Raw genomic sequence first — 6,538 nt, 5'->3', positions numbered from 1 at the left:
TATATATCACCTTTTAAATTGTTAAATTCTCTACAATTTCTTAGTTTTGGAGGTTTTTGTAAAAGACCATCATTTCTAACATTGAACAGAATTCATCTGTATATGTTTTTTAATCTGTTTTTCTTTCCTGATTGCTGCTATTCCATATTCAATAGGCAAGATAACCTGGAACAGAGCTAATAAATAAATAGGTCAGCCTCCACAGCCAGGGTGCAGATACACATAGTCCAGTCAGTCATGTCAAAAGTCCAATTACACAGGTTATAGTGGATGGCACCTCTGTCTCCAGTGCCCCGTCCCTCCTGGGATAGCTTTTCAACGAGAGGGCTATCACTCAAACCCAAACCACATTCATTCATTAGTCTGTTAAGATGGGCATCAATTATTCATCAAGAAGGTGGCCAGTGGATTATTACTGTCAGCAGCAGGCTTATTGTATCAAAGGTTGATTATGGCTTGCTTGATTTAGCATGATCTATTGTTTGGGTCATCAAATATAAAAGACAACTTAAAATACAAGGCATAAAATCTTAAGGTGAAGTTTTGCTAAGAAGTTGTTTGTCCTGGTTTACTGACTTGATTTGGAGCTTAACATCTTTTCGTTTTGATTTATTTGTAAAATAACCTTAACACCTTCCTTTCACCTTTTTCCATTTTTTTTATTGTGCTCACAACTCCTTGTCATTCTTTTTGTCCATGGCATCGTCCCAAAAAATGTACACTCTGTTAAAAGGTTTTATTAGAATGTTAAGCAGTCCTGTGGGGATTTTTTTGTAAAACTATATGGGGTTAGCAGTAAAATAGTTGTTCCAAATCTAATCATAGACAAAGGCCAGAGACGGCTGATTAGGGTTTTGTTTTTTATTTGATCATTAAATGTAGTTATTTTTGTATTTTTGTACTTATTACATGTTTTATTAAAACTTTTACTTTATTCGCACTTGGTTTTATTTGCAAATCTAAATTAAACATGTCAAATCATTTAAAGATTTTCTATTGTCTTGTACATGATGATTACTTTTTCACCTTGGTTTTTCATCATACACTCACAGAAAATACTCTACAATAAGGTGTTAATATATTATCTTTCCATCAGTGAAGTCTGATTATTAACCTACTTTTCCTTTTCATTTCCCCACAGAACGCCTTTTGCAAACATACCTGATTTGAGTTTTTCTTTTAAGCAAACAGGCTGCAAGTGAAGCAATGTTTTAGCAAATACAGACCAAAGAGCTCTTTGAAACGAGCATCCTGTTACAACATTGCATGTTAGAAGGCCTTTTCCATGAGAAATTTCAGTTGGATCAAAATAGGTTTTTGGATTTAGCAAACCACATTGAATGTTGTCTGTGAATATACACCAAGCAAAAGCAAAAATAAATAAATAAAAAATGAATTCTCATCTACTTTTATGTGCTTGAACAATGCAAAGTAGTGCAAGAAAGTGGAATGGTAAAGAGAAATAGGATCCCAAAAAATCTTAAAAGTATAAAATTTTTTATCCAAATTGGCTGAATATGATCTAAATCATTTTATGTTACATTTTTAACACTCAATTTTCTCTGAGCATCGCTTTTTTTCTATCATCTATGCACAACCTCCCTGTTGTGGTCATCTCTATAGCATGATACCACCTCTGCTATGTTACACAGTGTGGGTGTTTCAGTTGATTCAAAGCTTTGACTTGGTTTATCCCATAAAATCCCTACTAAATACTGTGAAATTTATCATAAAGCAGACACTGGACTTGCTGCTCAGTTTGTATCCACAGCCGACACTTTCCACATGGACATCTGTTTGAGACGGTCTAAAAATTAGTTCAGTCCTGCCTAGTGGAAAGACACTCATCACAATAACGAATAAGCAACTTTCCATACGGATCAAAGTCGCCAGCTGGTTTAATTCTTCCAGACTGCAAGCTGTGCCTCCACCCTGTTTGGAACTCTCTGGGGACTGCCTTAATGTTGCGTCTTCCCTTTTTCCTCGTCTCTGTACTGCACCTCCACACTGGGACTCTTTCAAGAAGGTGTCTAATTTAGTGGCTAAGAGGCGAAGTTATACCTGGGCTAGTTATGAAGAAGGTTGCTCCCTAGAGAAGCACAATGACTGTTTACGGGCGCCCTGACAATGCCTCAGCAGATGATGAAGCACCTGCCGGTCTTTCTACCATGTCTTCTCCATCCCTCTCTCTGCCTGTTAGCTCACCTTCATATACTCTGCTTTTGTTTCTTCTTTCACTCTCCCTTCCCTCCACTTCTTGTCGTGTCCTTCCTCTCTTTTGCCGTTTGTCTTGCTTTTTGCTTCGCCCTCCGCGAAGCCACACGTTCCCTACTCGGGTTCGCATTTTACAACCGTCCTCACTGCTCTCTCTGTAAAGCAGGCCTGTCTACACACTACGTCCGCTGCTGAGAGAAAGAGAGCTTTCCTCGTTGTGTACCTTTGCAATACTTCTCCTCTTACACCACGCATCTGGGCAAACACACACACACAAACACAGATGTACGAACCCGCAAACAGACCTGTGGTCAGTTTTTGTTTATGATGAGGAAAGGCAATATCGAGATTGTTTCAGAGTAGTGTCATCAGGTGAAATGTATCACTGTCAGGAGGATGTTTTATGTGTCTGAGTCCTCAGCCGAAGCCATTTTGGGAAGCAGAAAATAAAATATCATATGACCTGCTCTGGTATAAAAGTAAACTATCAGCTGTAAATCCGATACACAACCAGGAGTGAGCAGGAGTGGAAATGAGCTCTCCTTGACAGAGAGCTCATACCTGCGTCTCATGTGTTTTAAAAAACTGTTAATCTTGTACACATGTTAAAATTTAGGGGGGGGAAAAAAAATCACAGATTTTATTATTTTCTTAAATTTGGCGACAATAATAAAAGCAATGCATGTAAAATAAAACAAAGATGTCTGTTTTCTGTGATCACTTTTAGACTTGAGTAATGATTGAAACATATCTTTCTATTCTCTTTTTCATAATATTTTAAAATAAATTATATATGTACATAAAACCTCTAATTTACTCGTACATACAAAATAAAAAATCTGAATCGAAGACACTGCCTTGCAGCTTGTTAATCTGGTGTGCCGTATGATTTTTGCACCTGTAATTAAATGTCGGTTTATGTAACAGACAAACACTAATAATAGCCAGAGCTTTTCTGGGGGAACCCAGTGGCAGCAAAAGCCCATCCATCAATGTCCCTAATGAGGCCACATCCTGACTAGCCAGTCGAGCCTCCCTGGACTGCTCTGTCTAATTTCCAATGCGTTATTATAATATGCTATATGATAAACACTGAAAAACACACAAATATGAGCCAGGGCAGTGTGCTAGACTAACATTTTACTGAGTTTGTGCAAGAAATAGGATAATAATAATAATAATAATAAAAAAATACATTCAACTCAAATCTCTTATGCTCCAAAAATCGTCCTTATAGGACAAAGGAAGGCCCTGAGTCTGATACAGTTTGCTTCTGGGACACAGTAGAGAAGCAAGAAGGCCACTTTTCCTCTCTTTGATTATTATTATTATTTTTAATTCCAATAACATTGATTTCTTTTTTCCAATAATTTGCATACAACGTTAAATTGTTTGGAAAAAAGGGCTCTACTATCTTTACACACCTAAAATTCCTGTCTGCTACAAAAATGATTTGAATGCATCTCTAAGAAGATTATCATTGGAATGGGAATAGGATTCAGCAATAAATTGTCGTTTATTATATTTTTTTCCACATTCCAGGTTTTGTTGGAGCAGGAGCCTCTTTTGTGTATCGATTTACAAAACCTTCCAGAAAGATTTGCTGCAATAAGCTACGTTTGGAGGGAAACAAACACCACGTGTCCCACCTGCCAGGGACAATCTCCACAGTGAGGTGTGGAGATCTTTTGGTGGCTTCCACGTAAAAGCCACAAAAAGGTGAAATAAAAAGGCAACGAGGCATATTCTTGTGTTGCTAATTGTCGTTTTCTTTGCCTCAGCTCCATATGAACATTGTAGCTCCGTTTAGCCAAATACTTGTAGGTGGTCTGAGATCCAGGCTGAATTTGAAGTGTTCCCCCTCACCTAGTGATTAGTGTGCGTTAATGTAACAACACCAAGAGCCCACTCCTAAATCACTTGATATTTTTTGCTGTTTGTCAGTATGAAAGCCACAGCAGTCAGTGTGTCAGCAAGTAATGACATAGGAAGTGACGTCTGACAACTACAGCCTGCCACTGTGGTTGTTTCCTTAAGAGCAAAAGGAGGTGGCCACGTCTCGATGCTAATGGAGGAGGAGAAAATGGCCGTGTCACTCCTGTCAACGTATTATGCTTTTAATCTAGACAGTTGTTGTCGCTCTTTCAGGCCCATAATTTTATGCCATTAAAAGTGCCGGGGGGACGTAACGAGGGAGGTGGTCTGTAAAGTGGAAGCAGTTGTTGGGGGGGGGGTTTCTTTACCTCTTGCTCCTTGTTTTTTTTTTGTGCTGAAAACTTTTTGGCATTTCTTGAAAGCATAAAGAGCAGTTGGCGCTTTAAAGTGTTCATAAAGTCAATCATGTTGGCTTGAATTACCCGGCAATCTCTGTCAAGTTAGTCCTCCTTTAGCTGCCACGCCACACGGATGTGTGGGAGGGAGTGTGAACGCGCATTCATACATGCGTGATCCATGGTGTACGTTAATGTGCCAGCTGAGTGGGAGACGGGGAAAGTGAAAGTCTGAAACTTAAATTGAAAAGAGCACGTTTCTCTGCTTTTGCTGGAAACACCAAAACTCTGGGGCTGAATTTCAAAACCCTGCAGGCCGGAGCAACTCTCGACACCTCTACTTGAATCGCAAGTAATCGAAAAATGTTCTCAGGCATTACTGTCACTTGCCTGATTTGTATGCATGACAACCTTTTTTTTTTCTCTCTCTCTCGTCTCAAATAATACCAGACCCACAAGGTCTTTACATTATGTGCAAACATTTGCAATTATGATGAACTGTAGTAGCTTATCTAAAAAGAAACAGGTTCTTACTGATGGACAAGGAGACATTTTAATGAAATAAGCTGCTTTGAGCTGATGAAATAAAGATTGCCTCACCTCGGGGCACACTCAAATGAAATTATCAAGATGACTGTGTGCCCGCTGCTCCCATTAACGCAGGTAGCAGCCAAATCAAACTGCACTTGTTACATATAGCATTTATGAACAACCTACTCTGAAGCATTTCTGGTTTCCGTCCTTTCCGCAAACGCCACAATCCTCTCTCACTCTCTTGCACTTCATTCAGAGGGATGCACTAATGTTAAAACCATGTGTTGTCTCCAGAGGCCCAAGTGAGTAGACACTGCAGTTCATGCAGTTTTATGCGTTCAGATAAACATGACTCTGATGCCTCTGGAAGGAGTCCTCGGCTTTAAAACAATGTTGGTGTTGAGGCGACAGACTGACGGGCAATGGGAAACACCTGTGCGAGGGCGAGCAGCTTGGGCAGTACAGGGCAAAGGGGGGAGTGTGTGTGAGTGTATGTGTGTGTAGGGGGTGGGGGGTGGGGGGGAGGTTTGCACCATTGCTGGAGGAAGAAGGGAAGACATGAGGGAGATATAAAGCCGGTTTGAAAGGCCACTACATCCTCCACATTTGCTGCTGTGCCGAGAAGTGGATGTCTGAAGGAATTAGTTACACTAATGTCTTGGTTGTTGCTGCTTAAATTTTTACAGACTTGTGCCAGAATGGAAACTTCAGCCTGAAGGGCTGCAAGTGCAGCAGGCAACTGTAATGTCCTACAAAATTATTCATACCCCTTGAAATTCCCCGTTTTGTCAAAGTGGATGGAAAAGAATAATGCGGTTTACACTTAAAAACATAAAATGTCGTTTTTTCTTACTCGCCTTTACTCTGAAAGTTGTTTATAAACTCCAGTGCAACCAATTACCTCAAGAAGCCAAGCATTAGCAAACGGAGTGTACTTGTGTGCCAATTTTTAAAAAATATATAAATACAGATCTCAGATAAGACCAAAAAGGAAGATTATGGCCTATCTATTGTGTGGAAAAAAAAGTACAATGCACAACTTAAGTCTGCAAATACTAGAATGCTCATAATTGCTCATTTTAACAGTTCAAAAAATCCAAACATACTTTATTATGCAACACACTGCAGTATGTGTCGTTACATAAAACCCCAGCAGGATATGCTGATGCTTGAATTTGTAAAGGAGACAAAATGTGGAAAAGTTCAACAAGTATGAGCATATGCTCCTGTACTAATGAACTACAGTGAAAAATTACAAGAAAAAGGAATGACGCAGAAATAGAATATGAATATATATATATAAAAAAGCTGTTCACAAGTCACGAGAAAAACTTTAGATGCGTGACACTATGCAATATCTGCAGCATTTTTAAAATTGCATACAAGAAAGCATTTTTTCTTTTTTGCATACTGCACAACTTCTGTGTATACATTACAAAAAGATACAGAGAGAAATAGAGAGACAAGAAACACCTCATTGCTTGAGACTCCTGCAACAAATGAGAAATATATACGTATAT

This window comes from Poecilia reticulata, linkage group LG22 (assembly GCF_000633615.1).
Source record: "Poecilia reticulata strain Guanapo linkage group LG22, Guppy_female_1.0+MT, whole genome shotgun sequence".
Taxonomy (NCBI): domain Eukaryota; kingdom Metazoa; phylum Chordata; class Actinopteri; order Cyprinodontiformes; family Poeciliidae; genus Poecilia; species Poecilia reticulata.
The sequence above is the reverse complement of the archived record's forward strand: the minus strand, read 5'-3'. Positions refer to the sequence as shown.